Below are 20,523 nucleotides of genomic sequence, written 5' to 3'. Positions count from 1 at the left end.
GGTAACCATTACCCCTGTGAAAGGGGTAGCTAGACCTATTAAGTAGTCCGGATCAAAATAGAATGGCAAGGGAACTCAGAGTGCCTCAAGCTAGGGCTTGTACCACACTTGATAGATGATGTATTTAAAGGACCAGACTATTGTAGATTTCATCAGATGCTATTGGTGGCAGGAGAGGCCAGACTGAGCAAAGAGTTGTTGGAAGAGGCTTCCTTCCATGAAGAAGATGTTACTGGGGGCAAGCCCAAACACAAACAGTCAAGATCCAAAAAAGTTATGAATACAAAGTTATTTGTGATTAAAAGAGGTGCTAAATCACCACCCCCCCCTGGTTTTTTTTCTACAGAAAATAAATGGGAACATCAGCACAGTTTTAAGGCAGTACAGGAGGAAGACTAAAATAGCTCAAGCTTGTCCTCACGCTTCTGTGGATAACCAAAGTCAGGGAGAACCACATTTTTTCATAATAAAAGGTCTATTGTATAGAGTGATAAATATGAAGTGAAAGAAGGAGTCTCAGGTTTTCCCTCTTCCTTTTAGAAGGCAAGTATTACATTTAGCTCACTGTGAGGTGGGAGGTGGCCACTATGCCTGTGAGAGAACTTCAGGAGGTTTTATTGGCCTGGAGTGTACTCTGATGTGAGGAAATAATGTGCTTCCTGTGAAAGTTGTCAGATGGATATTCCCTCTTCTTTTCTAGAGTAGAGTTCCCCAAAGGAATACAAATGAACTATGGAGCAGTGCTCTAGTTGTCTTGAAGTATTCACCCTATCAAGAATGAGCTATCAATTCAATTAGGACAGCTCTCTGAACCAGGAAAGGAGTTAGAGAACTGGTGAGAGAAGTTACACTGGCGAGGAGAGAGAACAAGCGAGATAACTACCAAATGGAAAAACAAACAAGGAGGAGCATTAGCAACCCTCCACAAGGAGAAAGGCCAGGGAGGCCAGACAGCTGGTAAGCCCACACTGGAGGGCCTGAGAGGAGACCAGGAGAACCAGTAGGTGACCAGCGTCCAGAGCAGGCATATGAGGAACCGGAGAGCATGACCAAACTGCCAAAGGAGCAAGGTTTTGAGTCACAAGTGCCATGGCTCTTCGTCAAAGTCTAGGGAAGAAACGTACAGACACAGGATGAATCTTTGGTGCACAAAGAAGGGTGCAGTGGTTGCGAGGACCGCATTTCTATTCACCTAGAAATGTTGGGATAGTTTTGGGTGCCTCTGTCATCTTCAATGGTCGTGCACAACACAGTGTTTCAGGTATCCACGAGCGATGGTGAAGGACTGTTGAGGTGAATGACTTGAACCTGCCACTCACAACATTCCCTTTTGTGTTCTCTTGAAGTAAAGAGACCCCACGTCAAGTTCAGTTTCGTAACATCTACACCTGAGGAGGATGAAAAACCAGAAGTTCTATCAGACCTTACACTAAGAAGTTTATTAGTGCTTTTTTGTCACACTACAAATATCAGAATTATAATAAATTAAAACCTATACCATTAATAGGCTGCCGCCGTATCTGATGTTGTTACAGGGACTTTAAGGGTATGGTGTCATTATACTGTGATAAAGGTTGCAGGCAGGTATTATGTTATGGTGAATCTTATAGTTTATTGTAGTAGGCAAGGTTTTTGGTGTTGGTTAACTCCTGTGACATACCCTAGGGGTAGAAGATGCGCCCTTTGAAAATCCTTGGTATCTTGTTTAAGGAAGGGTTATATAATGTTTTTCCAACTGTGATGCTATTCATATTTGTAATTTTATGACATTATACTGATAGTTACCTTGTGGAAAGGCTTATGCAGAGTACAGTTGGTCTGGGTTGTTTATGTTGACAAGCCAGTGATAAAGGCTAGAGTCCTCAGTGGTTCATTAGAAGGAGTTATGTCATAGGCTAGGGGTCTAATCTTTTTATTATGAAATTGTATTACAAACAAAGCAAGTTTATCTTATCTATTGTGTACATAATAGTTTAATGGCAATAGGCCTTCAAGTGTGGGTGTGGATTGTTGTTACACTGTGTTAAAGTCGGTAGATAGATATTGTGTTCATGGATTCTCACAGATCACTGTTGTAAGCAATGCTAATGGTGCTGGATTCTCATTCTGATTTCCCAATCAGAGAAATCCAGAGTGTAGAATATTGTTTTGCCAGCTGTAATGGTGTGTGGATATATATTATTTTCTGACTATATGCTTGAAGGTTGCCTTTTTGGAAAGTGTATGTAAAATTCAGTATTTTTCCATTGGTAATTTTTACACACCAATGATAAAGACAAGAGGCCTTATTGGTTCTTTGGAAAAATGTATATCAGATGCCAAGGGTCCAATGTGTTTATTATGAAAAGTTACAACAAAGGCAGTAGGCCTGACCAGTTCATTATGAAAAGTGTCTATTAATGCCAATAAGCCTTTAACCCCTTCGCTGCTAGGTCTTTTGCCCCCATGGTAATCCTTTTTAGGCTATTTGGGCTTGTTCATGCTTAGGCCCCCATATCTTTTTGCCCACATAAGCTGTCCTTTTTTCCAAACATTGTACGGATGATAAAGGTACCCAGGGTTTGTGGATTCTCCTGAAGAGGACCAAGAAATTTGCCAAAATATAGCTAATTTTGTTTTTTGGGGGGCATAATGCGAAAAAACTGCTGCAGAAGAAAGTGTCTGTTTTTTCCTGCAAATAGTATCATTAAAATCCTTCATGCGCAAGCAGACTTGATTCAGAAAACCACATTTTCTAACACAGTTTTGGCATTTTACTGGAAGACAGCATTTTTTACCTCTTTTTTTGTGCTTTCAACCTCCTTCAAGTTTGTGGTGGAAACAAGTGTGAAACCCATGTTAGATCCTAGAGAGCTATATATTTCTGCAAACTGGACAGACGTCTGAATTTAGCAAGGGGGCATTTGTGTAGATTCTTCAAGGTTTTCTCAAAGATCCAAGTGTTCACATAAAAAAACCATATTGAAACTTAGTAGGAAAAAACAGGCATTTGGTGGCAACGTTTTCATTTGTAACTTTTCATCACGATGACTGATTCACAAAAGCTATATATCATTACATCAGCTAGGCTCTTCTGGTTATGGACATATATAGGGTTTGTGGATTTTGCAAGAGCACAAGGCTCCCAGAGCCAATAACTGAGCTGCACCTTGCAATAGTTTTCCATTGTGTACTAGATATAGAGCAATTCATATGGTAAAATATAAATAGAGAAAAATAGGTATCAAGGAAACCTATGTATTTCCAAAATAAGCACAAGAAATTAAGTTTAGGAGCAGCGGTTATATGCACATCTCTAAATCTGTGGGTATCTATACAAGCATGTCAATTAGAAGGTATTTCTCAAAATTACTTCTTTCTTACACGTTGTTTTACAGTTGGAAGGTTCAAATGCAGAGAAATACAATGGGTAATAAGACTTGTTCTACTATTCTGTGTTCCCCTAAGTCTCTCAAGAGAAATGGTACCTCACTTATGCGGGTAGGCCTAGTGTCCGCGAGAGAAAACGGCCCAAATGCAACAAGGATACATCACGTTTTTCTACTCAAAACTGACCTGTTTTTTGCAAAGTGGGTAGCTGGGGTTTTTGGGCCCTACCTCAGCCGGCACCTAGGAAAGCATAGCAGACCTGTACATTTTTTTAAACTAGAGACCTAGGGGAATTCAGGATGGGGTGACTTGTGTGGATCTCACCAGGTTGATTTACCCAGACTTCCTTGCAAACCTCAAATTGTGACTAAAAACACATTTTCATCATATTTCTGTGATGGAAAGTTCTGGAATCTGCACAGAGCCACAAACCTCCTTCCATCCTGCATTCTCCTATGTTTTACGATGAAAATGGTACCTCACTTATGTGGGTAAGCCTAGTGCTTGTGACAGGAAACGGCCCAAAACGCAACATGGATTCATCAATTTTTTCTACGCAAAGCTGACCCGTTTTTGCATAGTGGGTAGCTGTGGTTTTTGGACCCTATCTCACCCGGCACCTAGAGAAATCTTGCAAACCTGTACATTTGTGAAAACTACACACGTGGGGGAATCCAGGACGGGTCACTTTCTTGGCTGTCACCAGGTTGTTTTACCCAGAATCCCCTGCAAACCTCAAATTGTCACTAAAGAAACACATTGCTGGGTGGAAGGAATTTTGTGGATTTTTTAGGATTCCAGAAGTTTCCATCACAGAAATGTGAGGAAAATTGTATGTTTTCAGTCAACATTGAGGTTTGCAGGCCATTGTCGGTTTGAAAATGGTGTGCTCTTAACATCGCTCAACTTCTCATTGCCAAAGAGGAGGAAAAAGCAGGCAACCGGACAGTGGGAGTTATTGACTGAGAATTGCAATCACGTTTCACTACAGAAGATAGCAGCGCAACTGTTACGTGTTACACTGTCAAGAAGGAGGAAGTAGGAGGCAGCCGGGCAGCGGGCTGCAGTAGTGGCAGCATTTGCCAGGCCAGGCCGAGAATTGTGCCGAGAGCCAGAGGCAGGGAATGACGAGCTGATCAGAGTAGTTTTGAGAACGGTGTCCGGTGTACAGTGTCAGCTGCGCTAATGCAGTAATATAGCATATTATTTTGAGGAGCTGGGTCCCGTGGGCCAGGACGCCGTGGTTTTGGAAGAGCCGGGTCCTGTGGATCTGGATGCCCCGGTTTTTGCTGCTCCTTTAAGGTTAGTTGAGGAGGCTGGTGAAGGAGTAGGTTAGTAGAGGCTCAGTAACAAACTTCTGAAAGCAGCTCTAGGCCGTACTAGATAGACAAGCTCCGGGTAACGGACCCTCTGTGCCCGCAGTAGTTACTCAAGTGTGCCTGCACTTTAATAATGAAATTTTGCATAGTTTTGTGTAGCTCAGAGTGTAAAAGAGTACAGAAGACAGAAAAAAGTTGCTTGTACCTCAAGATAAGTGCCCTTTATTCATCGAACGAGTGGATGACCTTGGAGGTTCTCATGAGGTTTTTTGTGAGCCTAAATTTGGAAAAACGTTGAAAATATAAAAGGCTAAGACTTCGCTGATTCATGCTGTTGTGAACCTTTATTCCTGCAATTCTGCTAGTGCTATTACTGCAGCCCTGCTACCCTGTCATTGGTGTTTGTTCCCATCCGTTGGTCTCTGTTTCCATTGGGTGGTGGATCAAAGGGCCTAAAGAGTTGAAGAGCTGAAGCTGGCAAGGGGTGTTTAGGTGGATTGGGTAAAAAGCCTAGAATTGCTGTTTTCCTCCGCATGGGGCGGAAGTGGTCGACATCATTCATTCTCCCCCCACTTAAGTGCCAGTCCATCCCCAACTCCAGTAGCCCTTGGGAAAAATGGTTAAGCCTTCTGAAGAATTTTAGGAGATTTCTCCCCCAATGAGGGTTTGTGGGGCTCCGGACATCAGGCTATGGGACGCTGACTTTACTTTGCCCTATTTGGATCTTGATTTTTGTAGGGGGTATGGGTATCATGATAAGGATCATCCTTTATCTTCTGGGGGTCCTAAGCCTTTGTTTCCACAGACAGGTTTGCATCTTTTTAGTAGTACTCCCTCCTCTCATGTATCTAGATTATTACTAAAGGGGTCTTGGTCGAAAGTCCAGTGGACTCAGTACGTTTTGTTTTCTACTCTTCCCTGGCTAAGAGGGAGCGATTAGTAAAGACTATTTCCACTGAACAGAGCGTATTTGCAATTTTTAAGGCATTGACTATCTGGAAGAATAGTTCTGTGGTGTCTCCTGCTCCTTCGCTGATGGCCAGAAATAAAAACAAGAGGAAAAAATTGAGAGCGATGAAAAGACCAATTTGAAGGATTACCAAGAAAGACAGAAGGATAGTCCAATTTTCAGAAGCGAAAGATCTCCCTCAAAGATGCAAGGAGGTTTCTTTTGTGGTTACCCCTTCTTCCCTGGTGGTAGGGATTGAATCTGGGACTATAGGAGTAGCTGCCAGGGAGACAGTGAGGGTATCAGCGACAGAGTCCTTAGCTTAACACCCTCCTGGGACGCTTCTTGCATTGAACCTGATGGCCCCATCATTCACGGTCCCCAGTCTGAAGGGAGATTTTAATGGCCTTTCTATCCTGGAAAGAATTACTATGCCTGGTTGCAATATGGATTCATGTATGTTAGACTTTATTCCAAATTTTGATGCAGATTTAATTTTGAACCGATCTATGTTGTTAACCTGTTTATGGAGTCTGGTCCTTTGAGGTCAATTCGAAGCTGAGACATTGATCTGATTTCCTTATTGTATTATTTTAAAGTGGGCTTCAAGTCAAGGATTACCTTCTATTCCAAGTGCTTAGGTAAATTGGTCCTACAAAATGCTGATTGTTTGCAATGTTGTGTTATTGATGTTCTTCCCTTCCTGGGTATGAAAGGAAGATGTGCTAGCAGAGGGGCGCTAGTGGAAAAGGGATAAGAAATGTTATATACTCAATAAGTGTTCCAATTATAACAATTATGTGTGTAGGTCCCGGGAGATTTGCAGGGCCTGACAGTTTTCCTTGGAGGGAATGGTACAAAAGTGTCACTGTGGGAAGCATCAAATGCCTCCGATCAAAAATGTAACAATGGTCTGGATAAATGGGTCTGGCTGCTGAGTTTTAAGTCAGGCGCAGGGGCCTAGGTTCCTTTTGCAACCCCACAACTAGCATTGGCCTAAAAGTTGTCTTGTGAAATGCCCTGGGTGTAAATAATAGTAGGGAGAAGTTACGTCTTCTTAGTTCATTAAACCCAGATTTGATCTGCCTCCAGGAGACATGGTGTGATAGGGATCTTTTGTGGGATGATTACTATGTCAAAGATTATAAGGCCACACCATCCCGAAAGGGGGATGCAAAGGGGGGAATTGCTTGTCTATTATCAACTAAATTTAAGTGGAAGTATGATTGTTACAAAGATCCGAGTAATTTGTTGATGGCTCTAACTTTTTATGCTCATGACAAGACCCGGGGTTCTATCCCCATGTTATTGGTTAATGCCTATGTCCTCCCCAAAGCGGTTTATGATGCTCTCTTGTATAGTGTAGAAAAGTACCATCTTTCTTGGCATGTTGCCCCACTTTCTACCTGTATGTCAGTATGTTTTGGCTGTTTCTCTGAGATCCTGCTGGTCAGGACCCCAGTGCTCATAGTTTGTGGCCTAATGTGTGTGTTGTCAGTAATGCTTAACTGTGTCACTGTAGTTCTGCTAACCAGAACTTCAGTGCTTATGCTCTCTCTGCTTCCAAATTAGTCACTATAGTTTAGTGACTTCATTTACCAATTCCAATTGGCACAATGGACCCCCCTTATAAGTCCCTAGTAGATGGTACCTATGTACCCCGGGCATTGGGATTCCAGGAGATCCTTATGGGCTGCAGCATTTCTTTTACCACCCATAAGGAGCTCAGACAAACCCTTTCACAGGACTGCCACTGCAGCCTGCGTGAAATAGTGCACACACTATTTCACAGCCATTTTCACTGCACTTAAGTAACTTATAAGTCACCTATATGTCTAACCTTCATTTACTGAAGGTTAGGAGCAAAGTTACTAAGTGTGAGGACACCCTTGCACTAGATAAGGTGCCTCCACGCCGTCCAGGGCCAATTCCCCGGACTTCGTGAGTGAGGGGATACCATTACACGCATTCACTACATATAGGTCAATATCTATATGTAGTTTCACAATGGTAACTCCGAATATGGCCATGTAAGGTGCCTAAGATCATGGAATCACCCATGGGCAGAAAGAATGTTTCCCTTTTTAGAGGGGTGGGGGCATGGCCATGCCCATGCTGGGTGGACCCCTCCCCTAGAAATAAAAAAAGGTAATCCCTGGTGTCTAGTGGGCTTTAGAATTGAAGATTTGCAATTTGATAACCCTTGCTAGGCCTTTTTCCCAAAGAATGTTAATTGTTTTGCTAAATGAAATTTTCTAAACATTTGCAGTTGTAAGGCCTTTCCTGATGGTTGCCAATTTATATGCAATAAAAGAGCCCTCAGAATGTTGTGGCACCAGGCCAACAATAGAAGGCTGAAGGGTGTAGGCTTGGTTGGTACATTGGGAAAGGTACTATCAGATGCCATAGGCTCTATTTATATTGAAATACTATTTTGAAATGCATGTATTAAAGTCACTAAAGCGCTTGACTCAATTTTTACTACACTCTGTTGAAGGCTGAACAGTATGTTTTTTTTAGGTGGAATCTCACAGGTTATTATACTGACCAAGAATTTTGGAGTTGGTCACCATCTCAGATAAACATTTTGGTGTAGAAAATTAGTAATGCGTAATACTTGTTAAGTTAGGAAGTGTCTACCAGGCCCCTGTAAAAAATATTAAAATCTCTATATAGATACATGCATACATATATAACATAGAGGGTCTTTGGGTGCACTCTCCTGTTCAAGTGCCATTCTGATGCTGCTTCCCTTCATAACAGCATACTGTATGTTGCAATTTCCACAAATAGTTCTATAGCCTCATGTGTAGTGGAATTTGACCTGGTCATGGGGACATATGCCTTAAAATGAGTGTGCTTTATTGTCTTGGGTGGTGGCTGGTTCTTGAGTTTTCCATTTTTTCCCTTTTACATGTCCCCTTTCATTTCTTTCATTCTTGTTTTCTAGCATCCCACATCTGTCTCAACCATTCTCCTGGGCTGCTGGCTTGCTTCTCGTTTTATCTGCAGGGTGCTGCACCCTGTGCAGCTACTATTTCTAAACTGGGTAGCAAACCTGGAACAGTAAACCAATGATACACTATAAACAGAACCATATCAAGATGGTAACCTTATCTGCAAGCTTTGTGTTGGCCACAGTGGATTAGTACAGTTGTGAGCATTTAAAGATGGCTGCCCAGTACGATTTCTAATGTGTCTTGCTGTGGTATTGTGCATAGTGTATCATTGTTTTTACTGCTCCAATTTCACCAACACATTGCTTCTTAACATAGCAGCCTCACTAGAACTTTTAAAAAATGTGTATCTGTTCAAAAGGAGATGGGTAAGTGGGTCAATGCAAGAATGAGTCAGTGGGTGGATGAATGAATGTATGAGCACAAGAATGAGTGATATAGTGCATGCATGGTGACAAACTGAGTGTCTGAACTCATCAGTAACAGAAGAGACATTTTCTTTTATGAAGCAGGCGTATTGGCATTTCTGAGTCTGCAGTCTGATGTCCTGGCTGCAGGTGTGCTGAGAACGACCAGAAATGGTGAGCTTGTCTGCAAAAAAGGCAGGGGTGCTGGTCATGATTGCTTTGTAAATGATGCAGCTGGCTTTGAAGATACTGTGTGCCAATGCACTTCTGTCAGGTTCAGGGTGTTGTGATCAAAGCTGTATGCTGCTGCTGTGCTTTGCTGGGAAGTGGATGTGTGCACTTCTTGGAAGGAATCACATAAAGTTCACTTTCAAACCTTGGAAGAGAGCTGCCCGCAACCTGGGATGTTTTGCAAGTACCATTTAATTTCCTGTGGCCCTAGCATTATGCGTCATTGAACAGCTAAAATACAATAAAAGGATGAACAGCTGCATGTGTCAGCTGTCTGTAGAACCTCAAAGGGAACACCAATCTCCTCAACATTTTGTATTGTAATGTATAAATGTAAGATAAAAAGAGAAACAAATTCACAAAAAAATCATTTTCAATAAGTTCAGCAAACAATTGTGTCTCTAATTTCTGCTCGAGAACGGCTTTTGCCAAGATCGCCTCTAATCGTACAAAGTGACTTATATAAAGCTATTGTAATTAGAATCTGTTGCAAGGCATATTGAGTTAGGCTTCAGGTCAGAATACACGGAGGTTAGTTTATGAGCCTCAAACGGATGCATGGACACTTGTCCCACTTGCACTGGTGGCTGGTGTTAAAGAGCGGTGGGGGCGTGGACCTCCCTTTCACAGAGGAGAAGGAGCACTGTAAGCTGTTCAAAGCTAAAGGCAGCAGGTTGGTCACAGTGAAACAGCCAAGACTGTGCTTGTTTAGAGCAGGGGTCTTCAAACTGGAGGGGAATGGGGGGTGAGCACCCCTAGGGGTGTTTGAAGTAATCCCAGGGGGGGGTGCCAGGCTCTGGCCACAAGAAGCATTATGCTAATAACAGCTTTGTTTTCAGCGTAAAAAATTTGCTGCAGTAATCCGCTCCATAACGGGCCATCACTAACATCTTTTGTCATTTATATCCAAGCTGGGAGAAGGTGTCAAAGGGGAAGGAACTCCAAATATTCTTCAAAACCCCCACCCATACTTCTAATAATCAGACTGTGAATATGTTTACATGTTAGGAGGCCTGAAAGACCAAAATAGTATGTTTGGCAATCATGTATTTGATTGCATTTTTAAAACAGTAACAGAACTAACTTAACTGTAATGTTCAAATAAGTCTAGACATATTTAAACATTGTCAGTTTAATAGAATATTTGCGAATTTTTTTGAGGAGGGGCACAACAATAAAACGTTTGAAGATCACTGATTTAGAGGGAGAGGGGGTGGAGTGGACTGCTCATGTGCCATTCGAGGTTTCACTCACCCTCAAGGGCAAATCTAGTGCATTGAGACAAGACTGGTGTGTACGTAGGGTGACCCAGTGTCCCAGAATTGCAGGGACAGTCATGGTTTTTCAACAGCTGTCCCTGCGGATATCAGAAACGTAGCTTATTCTCCCGGTTTTTAGAGAGGGTTGCCTGAAAATTGTGGGAGGTGATTTTTTGTTGTTGTTTTCCACAGACGATATACTTAGCATGTATTATCATTATCAGAAAACAATTTAGTTAACAGGCATTACACCTGCTTTAAAAAATGCATTTTATTTGTGCTCTTAGTACCTCATCTGTATTCTATGCGGATGAGCGCTGTTATTCTGTGCACTCGTTTGAAGTAAAATTATAGTCCTTCTATTTTTTTGTGAAATGTCCCGTTTTTTAACTTTAAAATTCTGGTCACCGTATGGATATGGCCTGTTTTAGCACGCAGCTCTGCATAAGCCTGCCTTGGGGCACTATTGATGCGTCTGGGGTAGATTCAGCAGAGCTTCATGCAAGCGAATGGCTCGGGCTAGAGCTGACTTAGGGCGAAGGCCCGCAACCCAAGGATGCTGAAGGGGCCAGAGCGGAAACCCCGTCGAGGCCCTCGAGTAAAATCGCCCCAAAACGAGGTGCGCGAACAAAGGAGAGGAACTGGTAGTGGTCTATGACAATCATGACCCCATTTGCATGTACATCTGAGATGATGGAATGATTTATGGCCCTTATAAAAGCAGGGCAAACATGCTGTAAATCAACGTTAATTAACTGTGGCCAACATTTCCCAAACCAAAAAACAGAGTCAAGTACTACTTTTATGTTACGGGAATGGGCCGTCTGGATGGGTTGCACTGTGAAAGTGGGAGTGAGTGGTGCTAAGCGCTGTGTTGGGAGAGGAATCTGGCAGCTAGTCCCAGCCATGGAAGTCTGGCCTCAAGGAGTGGGGAAAGCGTGCGCTGTGCAGCGGTGTGCTAAGGGGACCTGCTCTCCTTAGCCCCTCACCCCCACTCCCTCTGTCTCTGGTAGTGCTGGCTATCCGGGGTAGGGGTCACCATTAGCGCGGCAGCACCGCCCAGGTCCCCTTTCATCATTGCTCGATTTAAACGCTTTCTGCAGTACCCAGATGCTTGGTAAGTGGAATTTTATTTTTTCTGTAAAACTCCATGTATAAAACAGAACTACTAGAGTCCCAGGCTCTACATGTTGACTTTGATTTTCTGTTGCTCTGTTGATTTTCATGTCACCAAAACAATGGCTTCGTTAACTTCTTTGTTTGAAGACAGCAATTATACGATGCTTTGAAGCAGCCCGATTCGATTTACTACACTTTTTTAATGGACACACAGAATTTAATGGACAGCTTGCAAAAAGGAAAGCCCCTGAACACTGTCCTTCACTTGAGGAGTGCTTGTTCGCTTGTTCAGTGCTCACCACATTTATAATCCACGATCCGCCACTGCCCACTTGGACTTTACTCAGAACCGATTGGTGTGGTGCATTCATTCTAAACAAGTCACATTTGTGCACCTGCAAAGCTGTGCGGAGATAATGCTGGGAAAAGATGTTGACAGTATCTGAGTCACAATCTCACTTTTTTTTATTTCCAGTAATTGTATTTGTCGGCGCCGCTGCTGGAAATCGCTTACAGGGCCGGATCACGGACCGTGCGTGCACTTGGTAAGCCCCACTAATCTATTTAAAGTCCCGTTGCGACCTTTTCAAAAAAATAATAATAATAATAATTTCTATTTTTCATCTTCTTGCCATGTTGATGTTGCTCTTGCAGCGCAGCGATATCCTTTGAGTTGCATCTCATATGTATGTCTTTAAGGCATTCTGTATTGAAGATATTTCGTTCGGTCATGTATTTTTGAAGTGTGTTTTGGTTTGTAAACATTAATTTGCAATTCTGCTGCTTTGATTTTTTAAAGATTAGTGTACCCGTTGTGAATTTCTCATCGAGAATATCTTTGGGTTATAGTTTGTAGTGTGGCTTTTGAGTTGCTCTTCATTTAGTAAAATACCGTCAACAGCAACAGATGATTAACGCACTGGGAAGTTACCGCTGACAAATTCAAATAGCACCTACAAAAAACAGTTTCATTGTTCCAGAGCTGTCTGCAAATCGAAAGGGATTCTGGGCCAATGAACAAAGATTACTTGCGGTCGAAATGCCTGTGACTCACAAAAACACGTGGTTTGCAATTACAAAACACATTTGTACAAAGGACAAAACATCTTTCCGAATTGTGAAAGTACTTTTACGACCCTTCCTGAATTGCATATAGAAGTGAGCCCTTCCCTTTGTGAGCTGCACTGGCTTGGTTCCAATGGCTGTTGCAAACCATTGATGTGTTACATTGGTTGTGGTGGAAACTGAATCACAAATACTGTAGCAAGCTGCCCCAGTGGGACTGATTCCCTCTTGGGAACTGTGACATGCCAGTCCTGGGGTAACAGAGAATTGTCCTTTTAAGGGACATGGGCCACGTTTTTTTTCAACAAAAGTTTTCCTGCTAAGAATACGAACCCAGGAATGGTGGTCTGCTGTCACTCTTAGGCCTCCATGTCTGCATTTGTCACCCTTTGCAGAGTGTTTCTGGCCTAATGGATATTTACTGGCGACCTCCTGAGAAACCACATTATGTAATGCGACTGACTGGTAAGTCAGTCACATCTCAAAATAAAAGTGTACCTATCTTTCTTTATTTTGTCTCACCCTATTCTTCTTACTCATGGAAAGTTCCATTTAGAATGTGGAGGAAGAGTGAGAGATGTGAGGAGCTTCAACTGCCTGTGCAGAAGCTGGCACCGTTCATGGCTGATGTGCCTTATAAATAAACTGTGTGAGAAATGGGGTCTCTAGTTGGCAGTCGGTTTGAACCCTGTCCAAGTAGGGACCCTCACTCTAGTCAGGATAAGTGAGATACCTGCTTAAATAGCTCCCCCCCCTTCTTGGTCGCTTGGCACGAGCCACCAGGCTTATATCAGAAGCAATGTGTGAAGCATTTGCACGTAACACACAGTAATAAATGAAAGCACTACAAAAGGACAATACACCAGTTTTAGAAAAAAAGCCAATATTTATCTATACAAGACGAGACCAAATACTATAAAAATCCACCATACAGTAATAGATATATGAATTCTGCAAGATTTACTCAAAAATACAGTTCCTTGAAGTCAATAGCTCCACCTGGGGCTATCACAGCGTCATGATCAACAAAACCAACAGTTCAGGCTGGCTGCGGCATCGCGAGCAAGCTACGGTGTCGGGAAGACCCACAAACACAACCTTGGATTTGCAGGGCGTCATGATCCTCGCAGTGAGCACCGGAGAGGGGCATCGCGGTGTCGGTTCTGGAGTCGGTGTGTGGGTCATCGGGGCCTTGAAGTCACACTCATTGCAGATCGAACTCTGGGCCGATGAAGTCAGGAGTGCTGGCGTGGTCACGGTGCAGGCAGCGGCTCGGTGACGGCGTCCAGTGGCGTCGGTCAGACCAGGGCTACGGTGTGCAGTGGAGCAGTGCGACGTGTGGTGTCACCAGGTCACGGTGCAGGCAGCAGCGTCATCGTTGCTGAAGCGCTGTCGTCGGTAGGTCCAAGCAAGCGGTGCGGGACGGGACGGTGCTTCGTGACCCTCACGAGTGGTGTCCACAGGCCGCGGTGCGGGCAGGATGCCTGGTGACGACACTGGAGTCGATGATTCTGGCGTTGGTGAACCGGGGCTGCAGTGCAGGTTGGGACAGTGCTTTGTGTACCTCACGAGCGGTATCCACAGGCCACGGTGCAGGCAGCGGCACCGGTGTCAGTAGGAGCGGCATTGTCAGGGATGCCCAGGCTGCGGTGTGAGCAGGCGAGGCTGGAGTGCGAGGCCCACAGGTTGCGGTGCGAGCAGCGGCTCAGTGAAGTCGTCCAATGATGGCGTCGGTGAGACCACGATCGCGTTGCGAAGCAGGGCAGTGTGGTGACATGCAGCGTTGGCAGGTCACGGTGCAGGGCAGCGGCGTCGTTGGCAGGGTCGCAGTGGTTTCTCCTCTTGAACAGCACAAAAAACACAGTTCCCAGTGCTGCAGGTTGAGGAAACTGAAGTTTTAGATGTCCCTGAGACTTCGAACAGGAGGCAAGCTCTACTCCAAGCCCTTGGAGAACTTTCTCAAGCAGGACACACAGCAAAGTTCACCCTTTGCACTCTTTTCAGGCGGAAGCAGCAACTGCAGGCTAGTCCAGCATAGTAACACAGCAAAGGGACTGTACTCCTTCAGCTCTTCAGCTCTTCTCCTGGGCAGATGTTCCTCTTGATTCCAGAAAGATTCTAAAAGTCTGGGGTTTTGGGTCTTCTTATACCCCGTTCTGCCTTTGAAGTTGGCAAACTTCAAAGCAAAATCTCAAGTGTTTGCAAGATCCTTCCTTGTCCAGGCCAGGTCACAGACACATACTAGGGGGTTGGAGACTGTATTGTGTGAGGGCAGGCACAGTCTTTGCAGGTGCAAGTGACCACTCCTCCCTCCATTCTAGCTCAGATGGCTCATCAAGATATGCAGGCTACACCCCAGCTCCCTTTGTGTCACTGTCTAGAGGAGAGGTGTGAACAGCCCAACTGTCAAACTGACCCAGTCGGGGAACCCACAAACAGGCAGTCACAGAATGGTTTAAGCAAGAAAATGCCTACTTTCTAAAAGTGCCATTTTCAAACTCACAATCTAAAAACCAACTTCACGAAAATATGTATTTTTAAATTGTGAGTTCAGAGACCCCAAACTCCACATTTCTATCTGCCCTCAAATGGAATCTGCGCTTTAAAGTTTTTTAAAGGCAGTCCCCATGTTAACCTAAGAGTGACTAAGAGCCTTGCAACAGTGAAACCCGAATTTGGCAGTATTTCACTGTTAAGACATGTAAAACACACCAGTACATGTCCTACCTTTTAAATACACTGCCCCCTGGCCATGGGACTACCTAGGGCCTATCTTAAGGGTTATTTACATGTATTTAAAGGGGAGGTTTGGCCCTGGCAAGTGGGTACACTTACGCGGTCGAATAGGCAGTTGAAAACTGCACACACACACACACACACGGCAGTAGCAGGTCTGAGCCACGCTTACAAGACTACTTATGTGGGTGGCACAATCGGTGCTGCAGGCCCACTAGTAGCTCTTGATTTACGGCGCCTGGGCACCTCTAGTGCACTTTACTAGGGACTTACCAGTAAATCATATATGCCAATCATGGATAAACCAATCAACAGTACAATTTACACACAGGGCATATGCACTTTAGCACTGTTTAGCAGTGGAAAGGTGCCCAGAGTCATAAAGCCAACAAAAAATGGTCAGAAAAATTAGGAAGAAGGAGCCAAAAAGACTGGGGATGACCCTGCAAAAAAAGGCCAGGTGCAACAAACTGTTTTTGTTCAACTTTGAAATCTTTGTGCGGATATTTTATGGTTTGAGACCTCAGTCTGGTGAAGAGGATCGAAAGCACCTCAACTTATTTTGACTGCTACCACTCACAGTTATTGGAAGTGAAGATGTTGCTATGCCAACGCTTGCAACGAAGTGCTAAATGACGTGGACATTATAGGGCGTTTCAAGGTACAGCGTACTGACACAAGTTTAATGTTTTCTTCAGGAGAATGAATAGTTACAATCTATTTAAATATATATATATATATATATGGTGGTAGTGGGACAGAAGGAACACAGATTAGCCTGTGCAAATGACTCATGTTGTGATAAGAGTTACTGTATGATGGGTAAGACATTGAAGATCTAGTTTCAAGCAGGAGAGTATCAGGCCGTGAATCCCTGGCTACATTGTGCTCTGTCAGGCCGTCGATGGAAAATCCTTGTTTAAGCAGACAGTAGCGATGAATGACTACTCTCAACACACATGAACTTCCTAGAGCACTCCTCATGCATTTTTCATCATTTGTTTCTCACTTCAGTTGAGTTCCATTCATGGTGGAGAGGAACAGTTTATTATTATCACGCGACTGCAGGAATCATGGTATGGGAAGCCGTTCATGTCAAAATTACAGCTCCCCATATAGGAAACCTACTGAAATGCACAGCGTGCTGCAAAATAAAAATGACACACACCAGAATTAATATACTATGTGTCAAAATAATTATGATACCTGGCAGAGTGAATCTGAATTGAACCAAAACAAATATGAAACCTGGCAGAGTGAATATGCTACTTAGTGATTAATATGAATAAGACACACACCAAACTGAATAAAAAATCTACTGAGATATATATCAGTCATACTCAAATTAATATGGCCCTGGTGGTAAACAATAAAAAAATCACTAAACCAAATACAATATTCATCAAAAAGAATGGGACATTCCTTGAAATGATTGACATATGCCAAGAGGAATATGACATACATTGAAATGAATATGACAGACTGAAATGAATATAAGGTACTGAAATAAATACATTCCATTCTGAAAAGAAAGTAATGCAAATTGAAAATAATATAATATATACTCAAATTAACATTAAACATGTTGCAATGAATTTGAATAGTGTTGACATTAATATTACCCAGATGGCAATGAATATGAGATGATTGAAAACGAATATGGCTTGTGCTGAAATTAATGTAACCCCATTGAATTGAAGCTGACATGCCTTCAAATGAGTATGACCAAAGATGGAATACTCATGACATTTGTTAAATTAATATGGCACACCTTGAAATTAATATGACACATATTCAAATGAATATGATATATGTTAAAATTGATAAGTTGCAGCTTAATATTAATATGACAGTTGTTAATATGAATATGACGTCCATTGAAATACAAATAACATTGACTGAAAGGAATATAACACATGTTAAAAAGAATATAACATGAGTTGAAATGAGTATGACCTTCATTGAAATGAATTTGACATGTTTTCAAATGAAAATGAGTAATGTTAAAATGATCATGACATTGATCACACTGAATATAGCTTGCATTGAAAGTAATATGATATACATTGACATGATTATGATATATGTTGCAATGGATGTGATTCATGTTAAAATTGTGTTCATATGAATGAAGCATTCATTGAAAGGAATATGACACATGCTAAGGTGAATACGACATTCATTGAAATGAATATGAGCTCCACTGAAATATAGTCAACATGTCTTAACCTGAATATGACCGATGTTGAATTTGAAATGAAACTTGTCAAAATGAATATTTTATGCTTTGAAATTGATATGATACACACAAAAAAAAATATTGTATATATTGAAATGAATATGACCTGTGTTAAAATGAATATGACTTGTGTTAAAATTATTTTGACAGGTGTTAAGATGAATAGTACATTCATTGAAATGAATGGCATTCATTGAAAGGAATATGACACATGTTAAGATGAATATGAGCCACTTTGAAATGAATATGACACCTGGTGAAATTAATATTGCCCACATCAAAATTAATATGACATTTTGTATCATGAATATGACACTTTTTGAAACAAATATGAAACTGTGAGATAAATGTACCATGCTTTGAACTGAATTAAGCATATATCGAAATGAACAGATTCCATGCTTAAATGAATATGACTGCTTTTTAGGTGAATATGGCTTGCACTGACCTTATATTGATTTGCTTTGAAATTAATATTACATATTAACTGTAATATTACATGTTCTCAAAGGGTATGCTATGTACTAAAATGAATTAGCTGAAATTAATATACCAATCATTTAACAGAATATAAAACAAGGAATGAGCCTTTACCATGCATCCATTTACAAGGCAGGTAAGTATTTCCACATTTGGCACACAGTACTTTATCACACACGTAAATATTTTTCTAAATAACACATTTTTTAATGTGCGCATAGAGGTAAAGGGAGGTGTTAGAAATGGGGTCTCTTGTTGGCAGTGTTTTGCACCCTGTACAAGTAGGGGCCCTCACTCTGGTCAGGGTAAGGGAGTCACACAGCTAAGATAACCCCTGCTCACAGCCTTGGTTTCTTGGCATGAGCAGTCAGGCTTATCTCGGAGACAATGTGTAAAGTATTTTTACACAAACACACAGTAACACAGTGAAAACACCACAAAAGTACTCCGCACCAGTATAAAAAAATAGCCAATATTTATCTGAATAAATCAAGAGCAAAATGACAATAAATCCAACATACACAAGCAAAGATACACATTTTCAAAGATTAAGGTCCTCATTACCCGTTTGGCAGTCCGACCACCATCTGCTTGGCTGTTGGACCACCGTATTACAATGTTGGCAGTCACATGGAAGGAAGACCGACATGGAGCCCATCACACACGTCCTGCAGCAGGTGCTGCTCATCGATGGACCAACACAGCACCCACATTGCAACACAATGGAAGGACAATGGGATGCACAATAGGTTGTGAAACGAATATGCAAAGCTCAATGCGAACAATACCGGCAGAATAGGGATAGCCGCATCAGGAGCATTCATGGAAGGAGGCTGCTCTAGGACACCTTTCACTGTGCAAATGCCCCTAAAACTGCATTTGCACAGGAAACTGTCCTTCATGTATCTCAGGAACAAACGATATTTGAGAAAAGTGACATGCCTATCTGCCAAATGTATAAGTGCAAGTCAAGAAAGCATGCACAACAGCAACAGCATGGGGAATACATCTAGATGAAGTAGCTGTAAGGTACAAACATCCAATTGGACACAGGGACAGTCAAATGCAAAGGAAGCTACAACAATTGAACACCCTCCATGTGTGGACAAACAAAACTCTACCTCCCACACATGAGACGAAAGTACAAAATCTAACACCATACATACATTGGCCAACACAAGATGAAATACTTACCTAGCAAACATAACACAATGCAATGACACCCCAATTGGATCAATACCCACATATCCATACAGTGAACATCTACCCTTGTCTTAGGTGACCAGCACTGCCCACTAAGTCAGATATTGCAAACAACAGCAACTGGATCAGCAATCAGGGTGAAACACACACAACTGTAGGCATACAGCACAAGTGATTCAGGAACAACATAAAGGTAGAAAAGTAATGGCAGGGCAAATGTGCACCCAACAAAATAACAGCTTGGGTTGATTAAATTCAAATGCTGAAAAGCAAAGGCCATTGGCCACTCTATGTGAATCCATGCATACTACTGTGCCCAACCTAGACTCCAATCACTGCCAGGGACCCTCCACAGGAAGGTCAAGTGTCAGGCCAGCACCTCAGAGCTCATCCTTATGTGTGGTGTGGTCAGATGTTGGGATGGGTGGGTTTGGCAGGGGGGGGGTTTTCTTCAGAGGGGTGGGTGTCTTCTTATGGGGGGAGGGGTGTGGGTGCTTGCAGGGGAACAGGTGTGACAGGGGAGGACCTGGATGTCGAAGGGATGGGTTGGGCTGTAGGTGGGGGCCTTTTGGGTTTGGGAGGGGGTATGGAGGTAACAGGGGAAAGGTCGAAAATAATACTCTTCTTGGGAAAACAGGTTGGGTCATCAGAAGGGGTTGGGCACTTGGAGGTTGATGGAGTGGTGGGCTTGTCTGTGGGTGTAGATGCCAGGAGTGTGTGCTTGTGTGAGGTATGCCTGTGTTTGGGTGGTGTCTATTGTGTTTGTGGGTGTGGGCATTTGTGTGTTTTAGGGGGTCTGGCAGGTGGAGGTGCTGGGTGATGATGGGGTGGTGGATGTGTGTGTATCTGTTGGGGAGGTGTCTGTGGGTGTTGCGGTGGTCTCTGCGGATATGGTGTCTGAAGAGAGAGGGTCTGTGGGTTGTGAGCTGTAGTCTGGGTGTATGGTGGGTGCTGTGGTAGTGTCTGTGGGTATGGTAGATGTGGTGTTTGGGTAGGTGGGGTTGTCTGTTGAAATGGTGGCTGATGTGGTGTCTGTGGGTGAATAATGAGTGCCTGCATGCCGGTATGTCTTGTGGTGTTTGTGTCAATGTTTGCTGCTTGTGTGTGTTGAGGTAGGTGCATGCATATGTGTCTGTGTGCTTAGGACAGGTAGGGGAATACTGAATTTGGATTGAGAAGAGAGAGATGGT

At 42.8% G+C, this 20,523-nt stretch overlaps 1 protein-coding gene across 5 annotated transcripts in view; it reads left to right on the top strand.

Moving 5' to 3' along the window:
- The window catches only part of LOC138300566 (uncharacterized), a 960,785-nt gene that overhangs the window by 198,775 nt on the left and 741,487 nt on the right, over positions 1–20,523 (top strand). For all 5 annotated transcript variants that reach the window (XM_069240117.1, XM_069240136.1, XM_069240146.1 and 2 more), the window contains one exon: positions 12,086–12,155. The gene's annotated coding sequence lies outside the window, so the exon portion shown is untranslated. The remainder of the gene's footprint in view (positions 1–12,085; positions 12,156–20,523) is intronic.

Source organism: Pleurodeles waltl, chromosome 1_2, assembly GCF_031143425.1.
Source record: "Pleurodeles waltl isolate 20211129_DDA chromosome 1_2, aPleWal1.hap1.20221129, whole genome shotgun sequence".
NCBI lineage: Eukaryota > Metazoa > Chordata > Amphibia > Caudata > Salamandridae > Pleurodeles > Pleurodeles waltl.
The sequence above is the reverse complement of the archived record's forward strand: the minus strand, read 5'-3'. Positions and strand labels throughout refer to the sequence as shown.